The sequence below is a fragment of the Bombus fervidus genome, chromosome 13 (assembly GCF_041682495.2).
Source record: "Bombus fervidus isolate BK054 chromosome 13, iyBomFerv1, whole genome shotgun sequence".
In the NCBI taxonomy this organism is placed as follows: Eukaryota; Metazoa; Arthropoda; class Insecta; order Hymenoptera; family Apidae; genus Bombus; species Bombus fervidus.
The window spans coordinates 8,916,766-8,938,039 of NC_091529.1; the positions used below are offsets into that span (position 1 = coordinate 8,916,766).

The 21,274-nt window shown below is 39.3% G+C and overlaps 1 protein-coding gene and 1 long non-coding RNA gene across 4 annotated transcripts in view; one reads left to right on the top strand and one right to left on the bottom strand.

Moving 5' to 3' along the window:
• The window catches only part of LOC139993742 (uncharacterized), a 63,328-nt gene that overhangs the window by 25,114 nt on the left and 16,940 nt on the right, over positions 1-21,274 (bottom strand). The window lies entirely within an intron of this gene.
• Positions 18,902-21,274, top strand: part of LOC139993740 (hemicentin-2) — a 258,897-nt gene continuing 256,524 nt past the window's right edge. For 2 of the 3 annotated variants that reach the window (XM_072015742.1, XM_072015746.1), the window contains exon 1: positions 18,902-19,606. The gene's annotated coding sequence lies outside the window, so the exon portion shown is untranslated. The remainder of the gene's footprint in view (positions 19,607-21,274) is intronic. The other variant, XM_072015748.1, reaches the window with a different exon arrangement.

The following is a 21,274-nucleotide window of genomic DNA, read 5'->3' on the forward strand; positions in this document are numbered from 1 at the left end:
CTCCGATATAAATAATAATTATTTTACGTAACGCGTGTAAAGAAGATGAATTGCTGAAGATGAATTAGTAATTCGAGCAGCGAACAGTCGGTCACTGAGACTATTATAAATGTACGAGCGATATAGTCGACCGATATGAAGCACGACGCTGATGGGGATTCAAACTATTCTCCACTTATCTCTCTCCGTTCATTTCGTTGTTGATGTCAGTGACTTTATTGTCCTGACACCTGTGTCATTTCTATATACATAGATTATGCGCGGATGAACCTGTCAGGTAATGGTTTTACATAGTAGAAATTCGTAACAGTAAGCCACTGTTAAAATACACTGAGAAGTACTAGTAAGTACTCTTGTAAGACACTAGCAACGTCTTACAAGAAAGATACTGCGTCAAATGACTCGTAACTCTCTTCTACGTGAGTACATATTTATAAGATGTACCGAAACGTATGCATATCGTATGATTACACGATATTAATATTCATATAGACACGTATTACGTATTTTTATTGGAACGTTCCCAAGTATTTAGATAAATAGACATACGTGTACAAGTAGCTTGGACATTGAATTAATTTGCAGTTGGTAAACAAAGAATAGTGTTCTTAAACGTTAACGAACTTAATCAACGGAATATAGACAAAATATCACTTGAATCTTGGCAAATATCACTTTGTACCTTGTCCATAATTTTAATTCAATTAATACACAGGCTCGTGTATATGGATATACACACGTTACAGAGCTAAAAGTAAGAAGTTAACGTAATTGCTCGGTTATGATTACTAATATTTAACGAGCAATCGCATGGATTTCATTCATCTAGGTTTGCAGCGCTCGAAAGCAAAGTTTGTCACCCTCCTGTTTCTCATGTTGGAACAACTTGCTAGTGTAAACGAAATGAAAACTTCGGCTCTGCTAGCTGCGCAAACATTTAAATTCAGTCTTGTTTGCCTTAAGTATTATTACGATACTTCTGCATTCGTTAACGGCTGAAAACACAGACGAATATAAGACGGACTTTCGAAGAGCTTGAGAAAACTGCTGACGGATGATTACCGCGCTAACAGTTGCTGAATACCTGCAAACGTTTTCACGCGTAAAAGCATAGTGAACTATGTTTGGCGTTTATTGTTAAACATTTTTCTGAAGCGGATCGGTTCTTATTACCAAGAATCTCAGCGTTTTACAAAAGCTTGATACAAGATGATCAAAACGAAAGATTCTTACGAGGATATTAAAAGCGTCCAATATTTTTAGTAATGTTATCCGTCGTGATATCAAAGCCTAACATTGAATGGATTCAAAATTAAATTTAGGGTACGTAAAAAATGAAAAACGTGTAAAGACGCGAACCTGTATCTCTTTATTACGGATAACACGTATTACTAAAAATATTAGACGCCTTTAACATCCTCGTAAGAGTCTTCGATCTGTTGCGTCAAGATTTTCTCAATGAAATTACGCGTTCTTTTCCGCAGAAGCATAAATTCAGTTCCGAAAGCAATAAGAGATACGGCTACAAACGCGAGAAAGAGAATTTAAGGCACGCGTGAAACGAAAGTCTTGGCTCGCCGTTTCGCTTTTTCTAGATTCTGTTTTTCTTTAATTTTCCCTGTTGATTCTGAACTACTAAATAAATCCGGTTTAAATGGCATTTTAAATTTTATTCCACTTCCAAATTTATTCCACTCTCTCTTTCTCTCTTTCGGAATTACATATGTACGACGTCGTTTCTTCGTCTGTTTTCCAAATTGTGAAACAGAAAAAGACTGAGAAAGTAACTTTAGGAAGAAACGGTAAAAGAAGCTGTGTATAACAACGTACATACATATATGTATGTATATCGACGAGCCTGGCTGTTTGCGAAGGCGTCTAGTAAAATATACACCGTAGAATGGTTCAATTTCCTCGGAAGTTGGATGATCTCGAAAAATATGGCCTCTCCTTGAGTTATACGGAACTGTGCATGCAGGTCAGCATGATGTGGCCACCTTCGCTTGTACACACGTACCCGTTACAGACACGTGCATGCACGAACCTGCTCTGTGCATTATACATGGTATAATACCTTGTTCCATATTTTAGAATTTTTATACGTATATATAGCTGCCATAGTCTTTATGTCATTTATGCTTAAACAATTCATAATATGTATATCACCGAGACACGCGTTTATAAATATATATATGTCGGAGATGGAGGGACGCCGGAGCCTTTCTTTCGGAATGTTTGGGAAGGTCCCCAATACTCTAGTCCAGACTTTTTATTACAGTCATAGTTAAACAATAAAACTGAGAAATAGCTGTTTATGAGTCGAGTCAATTATGATTATCCGAGATTCATGACAGTGGGCTTGGGCTCGAGGTGACATAATGGGTCGCTGAACGTAGCTGCGGTCACGGAAAGGACGTGTACCTAAAGAAGGTGTAATGTAGTTGAATAACTCTCCTTAAAAACAGGGATTGACCCGAGGAATACGGAGAGGAGTATATAAGGGCAGTTTCACTTGGACCGAGGGGCAATCCGATAAGTTCGACTAGCCCAGTGAACACGTACATCGAGTTCCTAATCGCACTCGTCATCCCGTTGACCGTGTATTCGTTATCGAACCTAAATTCATCGTCATAGGCATCTCGAGTACTCGATCATCGATATCACTTGTTAACTTTTGAAATACATTCCCATAAACAAACATCATCTGGTATGAGACAACTATGGACAACTCGCAGCAAAGCTCATCGCATGCCCCGTTTTTCGATATACGTATATACCTGTTATAATTCTATTTTATAGAATACCTCGATGTAATAGAGTAGCCCTGAATAATTCTTCAACGATTTTACTGTAATGTTGCTAATTAATTAGTAAGCTAATACACGTATGCAAAATATATAAATATTAAATATTAAATTATATAAATATATAAATAATAATTTAAATTATATAAGTATATAAATATTAAATAATCGCAGCATAAACTTATTTACGAGATAGTCGACTTGCACCGTTTGAAACCTCCTCTTCTAAAGAAATACATATTCAAAACGAAGATCATTTCTTTCGCGTGTGAAACACCACGAGTATCGTAGTGACACACATGCATATTTATTTCTTTCCACAGAGCGTTCCTCGAGATTTTTTTTTATCCATCTACGTCGTTTTGCGGAATAATAATGTACATATATATCGTTACTTCGTCCAATCGGACAATAGAAGCCAAGTGTTTTAACGAAATTAAATATTCATTCAATGAATTACATTGCTTACTGTGTCATTATGCAAACACATCCAAACGGATGAGAATTATTCGAAGACCTTCGTAAGATAATAAATTTCACGGAAATGACGTGCTAATACGTAGCGGTTTCGACTAAAATTTGCCAAGAAGGAGGAAAAAAGGAGAGAAAGAAAGAAAGAAGGCGACGTTTTCGAGACTGTAACTCGCGGCTGAACGATGGACAATCACTCACGAAGCGGTGCGGTAATTCCAAAATACCGCCACAAGCGTTCCACAATAGTATGGTAATGCGAACGTCAGCCGTCAACTACTTGATTGCGCATTGTTGTTTGTATTGTACGTTCCGGTCTGGCGTCGCGTACAATCGCCCACTTTCGTGGAACATTCGCACGAAAGCGAACAAATCCAGCAACGAATCGCATCTACTGTTTGTAACTGCGGCCTGCCTTCTCTCCTGCCTGCTTCTTTATCGCTACTTATTTCGCTATAACGAGAAACGATAAAATAACAAATAGTCTTCCTTGCCAATAACGAGAAATGATAAAATAATAAATAATCTTATCCAGCTATAAGGAGAAGAGCAATTTTTTCCTTACACAATATACGGTATAGTGGCATTGTTGTACGTGTGTATAGAAATTGCTCGAAAAATCGCGTTGCTTTTGCTTGCTTTCTAATAGAAGATCGATAGAAACTTTCTATCAACGAACGTTCTAAAGGAAACTCGCCGTTGACGCTCTGCTGAAAATGGCTATGCCCTTTGAAGATTCCAGCAAGACGCGTTACTGGATAGTTATTAAACGAAAAAGCTTCAACTTTCCCTGCTTAAGGATGTCTTAAGAGTGCCACGGTAAATGTGCAGGAAATCCAGCAACTTGCTTGCTAAGGGTACGATGGCCATGGTTGGAAACTTTCTGATTTAAAGCCGTTCGAAAAGTGGCCGGCGCGGCGCGATTCGGTGTCGTTCCAGATATTTAAGGTTCGGGTCGTCAGTGGTTGTCTATGAAGACACCTTTCTCTTATAGAACGAAGAGGTTGGGTACGAAGGAAAGAGAAGTACTCGCGCAGTTCAACCGAACAAAGGAAACTTGCGTCGTACGTTAAGCAGCAGACGTGCCATGACACGTACATGGACATAGTGGCGGACACACTCGCGAGCTCTCCGCAGGTGTAAGGACCAAGCACACAGAGATCGGTTTGCACATGTGTGTTCGCATACCAAAACGTTCTCAGATCGTAGGAAGGAGGAACGAGAAGGTAAGAGACGACGAAGGGGCGCCGTGGAAATATATGCTGCCCATTGTCTGCAAATATTAATCGCCGGCTGAACTTCGAACCTCGAATCCAAACCTATTCTACCTTTGCGTAACCTCTGTGAAACTTGGCTGTGTTCCTTGTCCAGAACTTCCCTCTACTTTCTGCTCATCGTCTCACTCTTTCCGATTTTACGAACGTTAAAACCATTCGCGCTAAGAGAAACGCAAACGAATCATTTGACAAACGCGAACAATACTTTCTTTGTTCAATTTTCGTGTTGTGATCGAGAATTAATCAGGATACTTTCGGCGTATGTATAGGCATGCACAGGTACGTGTGTCGGATGTATGCGTATTTATAATATGAATCTTGAATCTTTAATTTTAGTATCGTTATATCAAAACGTTGTTGTTATAGAAAAGTTCTTATATTTATATTTAAAGCTTCCGACTAAATAGCTTCTCGCATCATTCCTCTACGTTTGATGTAAAGGTTTTTATGGAAGCAAAAAGTTAGGATGATACGAATACGAAAAGTATTTGTACGAGCATCTCTGTCCATGTGTACAAAATATGACGGATTATTAGAGTCTGTAAAGTTATTTTTAATTTTATATTAAATATCAGTCTTCGATACGAGCTTGTGACCTCAGGCTGTCGATCAGTAAATATTAAAAATTCAAGAATGTGTTCTTGTCTGAAAACCATAGGCAGAATCAATGTTCCATGATGCAGAAGAGGCACTTTAAAGGACGTGGAAGGTATGTTTAAGGAATTTAATAAAGCACTATTGCCATCTCTTTGTAAGGAAGAATCGCGTAATGTGTCTTTCCGAAAGAAAAGCGCATTGATTGCTTCGACCACAAGAGCCTCCACAGGTGCTACCAGATTATCTACAGTCCTGAAGAATTTATTCGTTCCTTTGGTCGAATAAGATACGAGGATCAATATCGAGAGCTGTAATACTACGTTACTCTTCTGAAATGAGAATTCCTACGAAAAACCCTATCGGAAAGTTTTATGTTCGTCGCACATAATCGTGTAAAGGTCGCATCGTCTTCTTTCTTCCAGCGTCACAATCTCTCATTGAATAGAGATTGCATGGAGATGATATCGATTCTTTCGTAACAGTTGCAGATGTTTCCTTTTAATCCTTCTCATTTTTACCAAGTTACTCGTTAATTTATCATAAACCTTCTTCTTTTTTTTGCTGAAAATCTATTAATAAAAATAAGATTTGTTCGAAACTTGTAAATATGATCACGTTACCTAAACCGTACATCGTACGTACAGATCAATAAGTTCACGTCGTATCATTAACAACATCTTCAAGCAAACAACTTACTTCCGACGAGAAACAGTTTCATAAGTATGAAACTAACAAACATCGTTTAATATCAAATTATTATTAACTCGATAATTGAATCGCGCAATAAGAAAAAAAAAAAACAATTACGATGTAAATAGCATCAATTTTTAACTTTCTTCCGATCCGCTTTTCCCTCTTATTCCATCTTTTTCTACACCCCCGTCTCTTCGGTCCTATCATTATATCAATCATATACATTAGAAGACCGATACCGATCCGTTACAACTTCATTCGTTCCTTTCCTTTCCTTCCCATCGCTGATAATAATAAGTCATTAGGCGCACGTTCCGTGTATTACGTTGAAACCGATGAATGCTAACACGACACGCACCGGCCAACAGAACGAGGAACGAAAATACAAGCGTATGGTGGATATCAATGATGATAACCATGAAACGTTTCGTGTAGCGGCGTGATTTCAGCCGAGGCGTTACCAATCTAATGATTACTAACCATGCTAACTGAAACTGCACCGATGTCGATGGTAGTAACGGACAATGCTAGTGGCACATCCGGCGTAGACGGTGGGTTGGCTAACACAAAGCCATTGGCTGTACTTACGTAAAATAGATTGCTAAATTTCGTGTTGCTCGTGTAAATAAGACGAAAAATATACGATGTAAATTACAAAGTACGAAATAATTATCGCAGATGGTAAGTATGAAGTCGTTAACTGGAAGAAAACGAGCGCGTATCCTTATTCCGAGGTAGATTCGAGAGAGTTACGATTCAATCGGGCCGCGTTACTCGTCAGTCTCGAATGCGAATACGATTCACCGGAGCGTGTCTCTTTTCAAGAAATTTCTCGCGGAATCCCACAGATTGTTGATCTGCGCAATCCCATCGCGTTATTACCGGATCTCCGTTACCCAGCTCTTCGAGATTCCCATCGAGATACACTTGCGGAATCGCCTTCGTTCTACAGCACCGTCCGAGATTTTGTTCCTGCCCCACGGGATGGTTGGCGTCGCGTCGCGCCGCGTCTGTGCGAAAAAAAATCTCGACTCGAGAGAAGGAAAAAGGGAGAAGAAGCGCGGAATCTTTCTTTCTTCTTCCATGTCGTATTCTTATGTCACGCTATCCTTCTCTTTCCTTCTCGTTTCTTCGCTACTTTTCATTCCTTTTTCCTCGATCTGTGTCATCCTGTCTCCTCCACCGTCTATACGTTTATACGTCCAACTCTCTTTTCATCTTACCAGCTGCTGCTGCTGCTGCTGCTACTGCTGCTGCTGTCCCCTAGTCTATTTTCCTTTTCCGATTGTAGAGACGACGGCGCAAGACGCGATAAAGGAGTCGGGACTTGCACGAAAGAAAATGACGCCGGTCGGTATAATGGAGAGTTCCCAACACCCTCGAGGGTGTGTACGCGGCTTACACAGAGGGTTTTACTAAGGTGGATCATCTTCAGCTGGATGAATGATAGACATGGACAAAGCTTCTTGTATTTCCCTGATAAAAGGAAAATGTCAACTATTCCTTTTTCGATTATTAATACACTGCAAGCTGCTTCAAGATTATCGAACATCTAACAAAAATACAACTTTTTATACTGGGTTGGCAACGATGTCAAATCTCGGATATAGTTGTTTTAATAAGATGTCTTTAAACGCGAGGAAACTATGTGGTTGCGTGTCTGTGACTTGGCGTAATAGGCATGTTGAAACCATGATGAAGCAAGTGGGGGTGCCGGTAATCTCCTTTCTTGGCCACGTTCCTTCCTCTTCGCTTTCCTCGAGTCTCTTTCTGGAGAAAATAATCTTAGCCTCGAAATGTCCAAGAACATCTGCCGCTTTTGTAAATCGGGTCGCAGGATATCCAATCAACCAGCGGAAATAACGTCTAGATCAGAGATGAGATTTTCCATAAATCCAACTGGATCATTTCTCTCTCGAACTAGGTACACTCGCATAATCTGAATCTCTACTAGCGCTTTTAGATTTACATCCATCGCATTTTTTGTTCTTTAAGTCAACGAGAACTACCGCCTTCCACAATGTTCGTTCGGTGTTATTAATAACGAACGCTCGTGATTTCCATTCCGATTCTCTTCCCCCAAGGTTCTTAATAGCCTCGAACCTTAAATCCTTGAAATCGTCTCCCAAAATCTTTCAGCGTCAACATCGACTGTCAAGTTCTTTCGGTACAGTTCTTTATAGCTTTGATTAACTTCACGCTCGACTAGATTCGACTCGCCATTACAGAAACAGACTAACTACATCCTATGTATCGTTCAATATTCATTCGTTATATCTAAATGTGTATCTTTAAGAGTTCATCGTGAAAAACTAAACGCTACTTTTGTGAACGAACCTTAACAATTATTAAGAATAAGTCTTTCACAAAACGAAAGACACGATAATTCGTTCGTTCTTTTCCTATCGTTAGGTTGTTTAGGCTGGAAATTAATAGCGATTTTCAGAGATCCAACTTCGTACAGCATTTATTAACTATGCTGTTTGTTTGTTATTCGTTTTTTACCGATATCGTGCAACCACGTAGAGGAGGCAAATTCCTCTTCCAGAAAAAGATTTGTTTATAGGAATTTAAAACATAGCTCGAAGTGCAGCTAAAACTGCACGAGACGTCGATCTTGCATTTTAGTTCCAAAGATTTCGAAATGGCGATAAAAGTGCCGAAGAGGAAGAGTGTCGTGTGAATTGAAAAGCTTCAGATTTCTATAATCATGGAATAAAACAACTTCTAGGAAAAATATATTATATCCGATGGATCCTATTTCGATGAAATAAATTTATTTCTGCATTGCCTCATAAGTATGATTCGTTCGAATCGTTGAAATACGAAACAATCTTCTCCGTAATGTTGTTCGATATGTTTATTGATAATAATTGCTAACGCTAATTATACATATTAACACGAGCTAATATAATTTGGCCGAGTAATATTTATGAATTTGAAACGTGGGCACACCCGCTCTTATAGAAATTTAATATACATATCATTAATTTAATTTCATGAAACAAAATTCATTAATTCTTCACTTCGTACTAGCTTTTCAGTTCGAACTGAAATAATATTTTTGACCAGAAAATTATAGTTACGTGTATTATGATAACAGAGCGGAAGGAGAAAGGAGAAATGTCGAGAGGAGTAAAGAGAAAAGGAAAGGGGAAAGAAGACGAAAAGAGACGAGAGAAAAGTGAAAAAAAAAAAAAAGAAAAAGAAAAGACGAAAGAAAAAAGAGAAAAGGTTACGAGAGAAAAGCAGAGTAAATTATACGTACCTCGTCTGTAATTATAATTAACATAACTATTCAAACCTCTATTACGAAAGTGTCCGCTTTAGCGTCCGGATTTTTACCCACTTTAGCTTCCGCCGCTGTTCCCACCAATTTTTGTAAATGGAATCTCAGCCTGAGCTTCGAATCGCGCGTGTTATAATTACATTGTCTCACTGTAGTCCGCGTGTTCTCGTGTCGGATATCGGTATCTCACTTACGCTAGTTTTTCCCTCTTCTCTTGGTCGAATTTTCATACCAACCCAGAGATAAGCGTTCAGACTTGTCCCGTTGTCCGTGGTCTCTACAGCTAGCGCTAAATACGTACATGCATATGTAAGTCGTAATTAAATAACTTAAATACATATACTTTATATTGGCATCGATAAAGCTGGATGTGACGTGAAAATGGTAATGAGATCGAGCGACGCCTAAAACGTGGCACACGAAAAAGCATCGAATGCCGGGTCTATCCTATGCTTAGTTGACGTTCAAACGGACGTATCTTCTGCTTTTCATGTTCACTGTTCGAGACGTTGTTTCTCGCGGCTTTTGTCAAATTCACTGGTTCGTATTATACCGCGTGCACATCGGAGCACAGTGGTGAACAGATTCGCGAACGCTATAGACAACAAATCCTCTGTTCGTGAAACTAATCGCGAGCAGTATGCAAATTAGATTCAAGCGTTTAATTATTTCCATATGTTCCAATATGTCACGCAAGGGGAAAAGTACGTTCGGCTACCATGGTCCTATGTTTATAACAGCGTAAAACAATTGATCGTGTTTTTATCAATACATCAAGATGAACTAGTGACACGAGTTAGTTATATCATTACGAAGTACAGTATAGTTGGATTATTGAGATTCTTGCGATCAAAATGATACCAAAAGTGACCATAATTCGTATCAACTTTCGCATTAACCGTAGCAGTGAGAAATCACCTGACCCTGTACCGTTTTATTTCGTTTTTCCTATTCCGTTTCGCTCTGCCTGTTTCTCACAGACGCGTGAAACCCAAGTACGTACGTACGGTGCACAGATGGAAAGAAGTCCTCTGGAAGGAATTTGGGTCCGTTCGGTTGTTTTTAACAGGCTCGACACAATCGTAACGTTAGTCACGAGTACTGGCCGAAGGAGTCACATGTTCAAATAAAACAATGTAAATCTCGTGACGGTGAGCGATAGACAGCAGTACCTTCCTGGCCTCTGTGCCGTCTCCAGAGACTTCTTTCCATTTTCGTGTTAGACATACCTGGAGAGGTCCGGAGAGACATCGCTCTGTCTCTTGATGTTCGAGAACTGTTCCTCAACTTGTCACAAGCATGTTCACGAAACATCGACCAACACCTGTATCATGTTCGTGAACCGTGTACGTCAACATATTCACTGGTGAGAACGGATCTTCGAATACGCTTGACTTGACACCGGATAGAACATTCCCACCAATACTTTGCATAGTGAGACTGTGGCGCGGAGTGTCACTTGAGCGTCGAAAGTGAAAATACCAATAGTTGTACGATTGAAACGTATTTAATTCGCTTCGTATAACGACGTGTAACTTATCAACCGCGTGATATATTCTGTTACTCCGTTGCTTTCGTATCTTTGCGTCAGTTTTGTTTTATTAACGACGCGTCCGTTCAATATTTTCTTCTAATATTATTATTACATAACGAAACGAAATAATTTATCAAGATTCCTTCATCTTTTCTATTCATCTTACCTGTCGCGTTATAAATAATATTATAATTTATTAAGAATAATATCGAGAAATTAGAAAATCTCCTACAGATCACTCTTCTGATTCGATTGTATTAACTAAATTATTCCATCATTTGAAATAAATTAAATGAATTATTTCATATTTCAACCTATATATTGAAATAGAAATCTAGATAACTAAACGAAGTAGGTTTTCTTAGTACAGTTCTCCTTTCTTGTGTTAAATGTAAGACTATAGATTGACTAGATTATTAATTAGTTATGTTGGAACAAAAGGTTGAAATACGTAATTCACATTCTGTTCCATTTGCCGCATGAATTTTCTATTGTAACGTCATTTCTGGACTTTTACCAATAACCTTCATTATTTCTACGATGAAGTTGCCATTACAAACGTGTTCCGTTTTTAACTCGTAATGTCATTAATTATCGGTAATATCATCGCATATTTCTCGTTTTATCGAGAAATTTGTGTCTGTTAGAAATATTTCGGTTTATTTGTAAAATGGGACGGAGTTTATCACTGAAATGTGTGTCAAATATTAAACTCTGACAATAGCAAACAGTCACAGTACAATTTTTAAATCAGTCACATTACGTTTACAAAGTATTTTTAAAACTTATATCGATATTCATTAAAAAATATTATATCAATATCAATATTTATATCTATTTTAAATATATATTCCATACCGCAATGCTGATTACGATCGTTTTATAAATCGGGATACAAAGTAGCTTTATTTTCGATAGATGTTTGCGACCGCGTGCAATGCGCTCGGTAGAACCAATGTTTGTCGCGAGCGTTATGATATTTTAATTTTAATCGTAATAATTACACATGAAATTCAAGTCAGAATATATTCGTCGATTATTGCCAACTACCTAGCCTTTTATTATTATTATTATTATAAATACCTTTAACATATATCAGATTGAAACTTGCAAGGACAACAAAAGACAAATAAAACGAATAAAATTTTGTAAAGGACTAACTTTGTTTGAAACAGTCAAGTGGAGTTAACAACAATTGTCTGCTTGTTATTACGTTAGCAGAATTGTACTGTTCTTTCCTCTTTTAATTTTCTCGCCTATAGTGTTTTGCTTGTCGGGATTCGACTAGGATTTGAGGACGTAAGTATGTCCAGAAGCGTTCAAGTGTATCGAATGGAGGGACAGATGGAGATATTTTATTTGAATCGTGCTTGCACATACTGTCTCCGATAATTTCGTATCGTAAATCCTTTTTGAGGGTGAATTACATACTTTTTATCGAATTACATTGATATGATCGGGATGACACACTTCGCGATGACCTGTGCTCGACACGTGTCGCTCGCTCGAACATTCCTAAATCGCGTGTCCAAAAACAACGATAGTACTCAACTTTGTAATTGTAAAGTAATAGCGCATGCACATGTTGCAGCTCGTTATGCATAAATCAAAGTTGATGCGCGATCATCATTCGTTCACGATGAAAGTCTGACGCGCGTCATTTGCGTTCCACTAGCATCGTCAACCTTTTGCACGAATAATCCTCCTGTTTAGGGATTCCTTGTTTCTTTCCTGTTCCCGTGAAAAATAAGTAGAAAGTGTATTTTATTGCAAAAAGATTAAACTACGATAGAAATTGATCTCGCGTTCAAAATCGTCCATTTGAATTTGCTGCGTTTGTCGAAACGTGTCATTTGTTTCTACGATTCAGTGTACACGTTGAGCAGTCGTATACTCGTGAGATGATTTTTATAGAAATGATATCGCAAGTCAACGCTTATAAAAATGGAATGTCTTATTATTGCAAAAATAGTGAAGCGTTTCGATAGTTCGATATGTAATAAAGCGTTAACAAAGTGTTTTATAGTGGAAAACCGCGTTCGCTGCGGCGGCTTTTTTTAAAGGATTTTCCTATTTGGCGGTACGGGACAAATAGGCCCCGTGATGAACTTTGCTATTTCGCGGTACGGGGCAACAGTGTCCCGTAGCAATTTTGATTGAACGGTCGTATCGTCCTTTCCAATTTGGCGCTACGGGATTACCGTAACCCTGTACTCATTTCGACATACAATATCTTTCCTATTGCACTTTCACATTTCAAAGATTTATGAGATATATTATAATATGTTTAATACAATCGTCTGTTGAGAAAGGGTTTGTTCGAAATTTTTCAAAGAGATTGCAACGGCTAAACTGGTTAAATAGAATTCATTAAATCGCCATCTATAATCTATCGATCGATACTGATTACGATTGACCTCTGTCTCTGCCCCATTTTCTACTTCCCTTATCCCTGCGAGGTTTCTTCGTATATCGTCTAGTCCTTATCTTACAGCTTCACCTCTTTTCATGTACACACGACTCTAGCCAAGTGTCGGTAGACAACCACAAGCGTTCATTTATAGTTCCCTTCTACCTTTCTGTTACGGTACTAATGTAAGGGTAGTGGCCGTCTCTACCAGCGTATAGATAAATGAGATCCCGGCCAGTGGTTTCTCTGTGGATGGACGGTCAACCATCTCGTGCTATTTACACAACCGCGAGAGCTGAGATTCGGTTTCTTTCTCAGGGCTGTTTGTACAGTGTGTCGAGAATGAGAGATGACGAACGGTAAGGGTGCAAAGGTGTGTACGGCCGAAGGATACCTGAAAATAGAGAACGGGCAAAACGCGAGTGGCGAACACCGGTACACCACCATCGAAGCCGAAGCTTTTGGTATAATAAGAAAAAAAGAAAAAAAAAAAAAAGAAAGAATAGAAAAATACAATATAATATAAAAGACAACGATCTGTTGTCTGGAATTCGTAATTTTATTAGATCGTTAAGGGAATAAATACAACCGACTTCTGAGAAACTCAAATCGGAAATAAAAAAACGCCCGATACTCTGCTTCGTTTTCTGTGCACATAAATGGATTATTGATCGCGATGGAACTCTACGTATCGCTGACAGGTTCATAAGAAACGTGAATGGAAATGGAAGGTGAAACGTGGTGAAGCGCGATGTTCGTGCGTAGGTTCGCGTACGTGGGACAATCAACGGGAAACAATTGCGAATTGCGAAAAGTTCGCATGAACATGAGGAGCGTTCTAACGCCGAATGATTTTTGGCCCGACGAACGTCACCGATAAATCGTTCTGGATTGTTACCAACGTATACTCCTAACCCCACGCCGGTTTCCGAAAGTGGAACTACAGGCCGTGTTGGTCAGCGGAAGCAAAATCAGCAGGTCGTGTCGAAAGTTTTGCAAACCTGCGCTCTGGAGGCACAGTCGAATATCTGATACCGCAGCCACAATTTCTCGACACCGTGACGTGCGTGTGCATGCGTCACGTGCATGCACACGTAAATACCCACACCGTTACCGGTAAAAAAAAGAAAGAGAGAGAAAACATCAAGCCCTTGATCAATCGAGTTTCGCTATTCGTTTCTATTCGAAGAGATCCGCTTTCACGTAAAAATCAGTCGTGTACAGAATATCCGACTGATAAATGTTGAGGTTATTAGATGTATGTGAATACAAAGGAACGCGTGGATAAATTGTAAGATAGAAGATATATATTTTAAAATACTGAAAGTGTAAATACAAATCGGAATATAATATGAGCTGATCCAGTGTTATCCTATAACAGAAAACCCTCAAGCCAACGTCGCCTATCTACTGTTTATGGTTTGCCTTCGACGCAGTCTTTTATCTATACGCTGTCGATGGCTTCGGCGCTTGAGAAAACTAAAGACCAGATGTAGAGAAGCGATGACCATTTCAGCAATAAGAAACAAAACACAAGTTGCATATGCGTCCTTTGCAATTACCAACTTACTCCGTTTACTTCGCAGACTCGATTTCGTCAGAGATCCATTTCGTCTAGAAGCACAGACACGCTTTTTCGCAGATTCTAAGAAGCTTTCACACCTTCTTCTTCGTCGCATTTATCTAAACTCATAAACGAAAGAAATCCTACATTCTATCATATAGTTTTATAGTTTGCCTTTTCGTTTATCGACGAGACTCTCGAGATCAGAATTGGTTTGTTCTTTCAATTGTCCTTTGTATCGCGATTTATTCTAGAGCGTAGACGATATAGGCGACTGTAGGGTACTTTGATGCTGCCACTGCACTCGTTCTTTTATATAATGTTCATTTAGCGAAGTCTACTCTGCAATTTACGTTCCGCGACAATAAAGCGCGAGCCGCGCGCTTATGATTGTTACCGAAAAGGCGAAACATCGGTACGTGTGTGTGAGTGCGAATGTGTGTCTGTTTGAAGTCGATCAAAAAGCGCGCGAAACAATTAGTTAGCTGGTATATTCGGCCTGTTAGCATTTAGCATGCATCGTCGAAGCCATTCAAGAAATACGTATCTCTACGTACATATACTTCATCATATGCAAAGTCTAAGTTTCGTTCACTCACCGTACCCATATTCGTTAATCAATTGTTTCATTCTAACGTGTCAGTTATACGATTCTTTTTTAATTCATTCAACGATATTTGTAGAATTAATTTCTCAAAGGAAAAGCTATTACACAAATTAGATTATTAGTCCATTTCGCAATGTCTAGGGCAAAGATCATCTAAAACGACAACCGAATCGACATTAGTTTCCTCTCTCGTTCGTTCCGCTGAATTAAATAAATTAAAGAATCCTAAATAATATCATCCGTGTCCAGTGCATTGATTGAAGGCTAAATTATAAAAATAAAATTATTATAGATTATAAGATGTAATAATTCTTGTCTTTAATCTAATAATTATTTCATTCGATTAATTTCTATCCGAGAAAGGCACGTCTATACTTCCAATTTTATTCTTCAAAAACTGACCGTTAGCAGCGTAACGAACCAACAGAAAATCGCCGCTCGCTCGTACCAAAGAAACGATTGCCCTCTGCCATTCGTATTACGAGCCATTTTACAAAGCATCGTTTACGATACGTTGATTAAATTTTTTCAGTCACACACGCACTTACTTGTCGCTGAATCTCTCAAATTCAACATGAACGTGTAAACGACGAATCGCGTAACTTCTTTCGTTGGATAGTAATATTCAACGCGCGTAAGAATCAAGTAGAGAAAATCTTTTACCTCGGAGATACAACGCGATGAACGTGGAACCGGAGTTGGACGGGACTTTCATAATAAGGTACGGAAAATGGTGCAGCATCGTCGAAGCGTAAGATCGGTCCATATTTCCGGTAATTTGTAGGCAATTTCCGAGCTTCGAATGCTCGGTTGCCCAATTACAGCGTGAGACGGTATTATTGAGATTTTCATATGGACCATAGCTTACAGCGTAGCTTTTAAGACGAACGAACTCCTCTCACTCGTATTTCATGGTCTAACGGATACTCCCATTCCCTCTTTTGTCAGTCTCCATTCTTCCTGTTGAACTGGAAAAAGGTAAAACGAAAGCCTTCGGAGGATTTTATTCCTCCCGGTGTCGCGATCCTTCGCCCTCCAAGTAGGCCGCTTCTTGAGCTTTTATTCTATTAGACGGAAGATACTTACTAAATTACGTTAACTCTCTGACGTTTCTCTCTCTCTTTCTCTTTCTTTCTCTCTCTCTTTCTCTCTACCGTGCGCACTCGTCCTATATTTCGAAAACAAAAGAGAAGGATATGCCAAGCTGCGAGTTCCAAGTTTCGAGTTATACACAGGAGACGTTAACGGGTCTAAGAAGAACGCTAAATTTCAATGGGACTCTGCCTTTTGAACGAGTTTCGCGTACAAGGAATAATCTTTTAACGTTCCTTTCTCGATCATCCTTTATCTCCGTACTTCGTTAGTACTTGTGGTTTCTGTTGGTTTTTTACCTAAGAAATTACCTTGCTATGATTTGTATAGCCTAATGTTTAGCGTAATATTTGTATAGCGAAGACAACGAGGCATACTTTCGTCAGAAAATTCGTACAGATTAAGCTTACTATTTTAAGCAATTATGAATAACCTGATTAAAATTGAAAAAAAGCGTCGGATCAAATATTGTCAATAGTGCTCAGCTGCATCCTTACAGAGCGATGTAGCTGAGATGAATAGGTGTTATCGCGGATCGAACGACGTATTTTATTGATATGCCGTGCACGCAGGTCGGCCGGTACGAGACGCGGCGAATCAATTTACGAAGACAAATTGACCGAACGAGACTCAAACTCATGAGGAATCGCCGCTCGTAAATCGAAATGATACCGCGATTTCATCGTTTACCGAGACGTCGGATTCTTCCGATTCCGACAGAGACTCGTTTTAACTCTCACTCAGAATCGCTTCATACGCTAGACATTTACATCGCGTTTTCATCCTCTGTACTCGACGTGGCAAAAACACCGAACATCTCCTGATCATTTTTTAACTAGAGTTTTATCACCGGCGTAAGTATTTGCAGTTGCAGCGATATGGAAAAGTGTCGGAAACGTAAACCAGTCTCACGATACTTTGACACGTGCGTAGTGTACACGCGAATGAGTACGTTTCAGTCTGAAGTCTGAAGCACGTACTTTGCGAACGAAATCGACGAAAGAGTAAGTCGCGCGACTCAAGGATGTGGAAACAGCGACTACGTACTCGCTTGTCGAACCGTGACGTCGCGAGTCCTACTGTTCCCACAGGAGTACCCGGAAACCTCTCTTTGCCACGGCTCCTTACTCGCCGTCGCGTCTGTCGCGTCGTCGTCTCGTAACCCGTAAAGCAGAAGGAGGACTGGCGCGGTGGAGGATGCTCCGAGAACTGCGTACGGGTTCGATATTCTCTAGCTTTGCATTTTCTTTTTTCTTTCTTTTTCTTTTCGTAAACGTTTCGCCGACAACTTAAGTACGTAGCACTGTAGAACTGTCTGCCACGATCGCGACGTATATAAACATGGCTACGCTTCACAGTCGGTGAGTTTCTCGCGTGGATTTCTGTCGAAAGACTCTTTTTCGTTGAATCTTGCGATCACGTGAAACCAGAGATAAGCGATAAACAAGAGAAAGAAGGAAAGCAAAGAAATATTTTCAAACATTTTCGGTAGCTTCGACGAATTAAAAATTTAACTCGAATCGAATTTAGAAACTAGGTGAGAATTTAATGGAAAATATTTTATCAGGAATCTATGATAATCGGGAATCTTTGATGCATCACGCGACGATAATGTTTTCTGCAAACTAATACAAAATTTAAGGAGACATTTGACAGTTACACTTACCTCTTTCGCTAATGAGTCGATAAATATCTTTACTTTGGACGATTCACGAATGCGTAATTAAAGATGGCGAAAGCTGTACACGCCTTTGTGTCAAACTTCTATCGAGAGAAATGTCGGATTCGGTGTACCTTATTAGATTATAACCGGGTCACACAAATAATCTTTATCACGCGAAGAATTAACACGCAAGCTTCATCTATAAATATACAGAATGTGAGGAGGTTTGCTCGCGTGCAGAGGTATCTTGAGCGATCTTTAATTATCAATAACTAAAAAAACAAAGCCGAGAATGCAATTTTTTAATTCTTCAGTTTCGTCTTATTTTGGCTCTGAGAACCATCCCTTAAATTTCCTGATACCTGTAGCCGAACACCCTGTATATTTATATAACACGTTTGAAAATACGCACGCGAGCGTAAATCTGTCGAAACGAAAATCCGTTACCATGTTCCGGTTGGAAAAATGGAAAAATGGAAAAAAACGGTACGCAGCTTATAAGAAGAATCAGCCACCACGAAGCGAACAGTAATCCCGAATCCCGAACGATAGTTGTGACCAAAGATCGAATCGATTTCGAAACTTGTTTAAAATGTCGATCGATGTATCGCTTCGTACAGTCGATCGTTTCGGAGCGTGAACGAATCGACGAAGAAAACAACGAACGTTGTATATCGTGTTTCGGACTTGTAAGCGTTCTATCTGTGCAGAGTGGCAAGGCAAAAGGCGAAGCAAAGTCAAATCGAAAGGAAAACAGAAAAGTATGAAATTAGAAAACTACAGAAACGTTTTCCAGCTAATGTGACAGAGTGTACTTATTCGATAGAGTTGAGATTGAAACCAGAGCCAGAGGTCGTGGTGAGTCGCGCGACGTTAGAGAGGGCGTGCGCGTTCTACCAGCCTGCGGGATCAGTCGACATCCGAAGCGGCACTCACGTTCCGCGACTATACCGCGCGCGCGCCTTTATCTTGCCTCACTAAATTGTCCTTTTGAGTTTGCCCGATCGAACCTCCTGTTATTCATTGTCGCGATAAACGTCGCGAATATCGAGCAACGCTCGCGTTTCACCGGTGAACGAGCAACCGAATTTTAGTGTTCGCGCGCGAATGCTCGCTCGACGATCAGGGGCTCGTGTGCCCGATTCCTGAATTAATCCCATCGACCTCTAATCGATCGAGGATCGTCTGAACCGCGTCATTCGGTAAACGGATCACGACCGCCATGTTCTTTATCCGTGTACGTTTCATCGATCAGTGAAAAAAGTTTCTTTTTCGTGCGCGTTCTGATTCTCGATAATAACTTCACTTGGCACCAAGTTTATCGATTTTTCATCGATCGGAAGTCAGCTACGGAATCGAATTCCGACGTTCTTTCTCGAATGTTTTGTTTTTTTTTTGCATTCGTGTGTTTTCTCCCGAACGAGTTTGAAATTTTTTTCCGGTAGAACAAGAACAGGTTGAAAAGTACTACGCAGATGTGTGTTGTGAGATTCCGGCGAGATAGACATGCATTCAACGAGTGATGATCAGTGGTGCTGGTGGCGTCTTGTCATTGTTTGTGTTTCATTTCCAAAGTTGTACCTGTCTCGTGCCTCTTCAACAACGGTGAGTAATGAATCGTCTTGTTTTTTTTTCTATGATTTTAGATTATTAGCGTTCTATCCTTTGTTCTTCCTCCTCGGTAAGAGATTCACAAGTCACGAGAGGCAAAACGTTACGGTCGTTTCCTGTAATTTCTAAACAGGCGATTTTCTCGAAACGACTCTCACGAAAATTTGCCTACGACTTCCTTTAGTGAATTTTTCGAGAAGTTTCATTTGTAAGGAAATCAATAACGGTTAAAGCTGATCATATAGCCATTATATACTTCGTGTATGTTCGATGCGTTTGCGAACGATTGTATTTCCGCTGACCAATATGTCTATTAAACGAAACACCGACAATCTATACAGCGAATTAATTATGTTATGTATGAGGTTATGATAGTAAAAAATCTTTGCTTTTTCATTCTTTTCTTTTAGTATTTTGTTATTATTTTTCCATAGACATTTTTCTCGAATTATACGTCGTTTCTACTGTTTTTCGATTTGCGATTAATACCCCAAAGAGAGGTCGCCATTTTCATCTTGCTTGTCGGTTCATTTGATAATTAAATTTGTAACATGATTCGAAGGGAGTCCAGAATAACGTGTCGACAATGGAAAATTAATTTTTCTTCTACGTACATGATACGCGTACCGCATACGTATGTACGTATAGCGTGGATAGTAAATAGAAATATGACTGAACGACGACTTTGACGGTTCCTGGAAATTGATCGACGCCATTGAATGGCAGACATTGGACGATGAATAGACATGTTACGTCTAATGCGTTATGAAATCATCTTTACCGATAGGTGACTCAGAATCGAGTTGCAATGAGGTCGTTACAGCTACGATAATGTATAAAGATTCACTCGTTTATGAAACTCGAACGAGTTCCCTTTCATCTATCGAATCCATCGCGACTATTTGATTTTAACTGAAATGATCGGATCGAAAAGTATTTGCATGATTAAAAGACTCGTTACACAGCATTATTCTCGTGACAGAGAGGGCGTTACGATCGAGCCTGAATTAACACTGTAGAATATAGAAGATTGCTAGAACCCTGCTAAAGTAGAGAGGGTGATCAATGACGCATGCAATGACAGGCATACTCTGACAATGAGTCTTAAGGGATTTAGCTTATGCCGTACAATCAATCCAACCAATGGATCGTGCCTTAGAGAAACCGTGTTCGATTATCGGTTGCCTGAATTATGGTAGAGATTTCATTTAACGAATACGTACGATAATCCAAGATGGCTACGTGGTTAATAAAAAATTAATAAACGACGTAATATCGAAAGCTTCAAAGTCATTAACTGTAATGTACGAGTTCGTATAATGTAAAAAAAAAAAAAAAAAAATCACTTTGACATTTTTCTGGAAGAAAGTCAATATGCCTTTCATCTCCTCCGGCGAATGAAAACAATATATCACCATCGATCATACCTTGTCAGTTCGTGCAAACGGAAAATTCGTAAAAATCCTCTGTCCTCTCCGCGATGAACCAATATTTACGAACAAACTTCAACTATTGTGATTAGTAAGAAATACCGATTTATTGCTCGGAAGATAACATATACATACTATGATTACTAAAAATACGTTATCAAGTCGGATCATCCGTCGATAAATTTCATTTCTAACATTGCGAACTGAATCGTCGTGGATAAGGTACGTATAG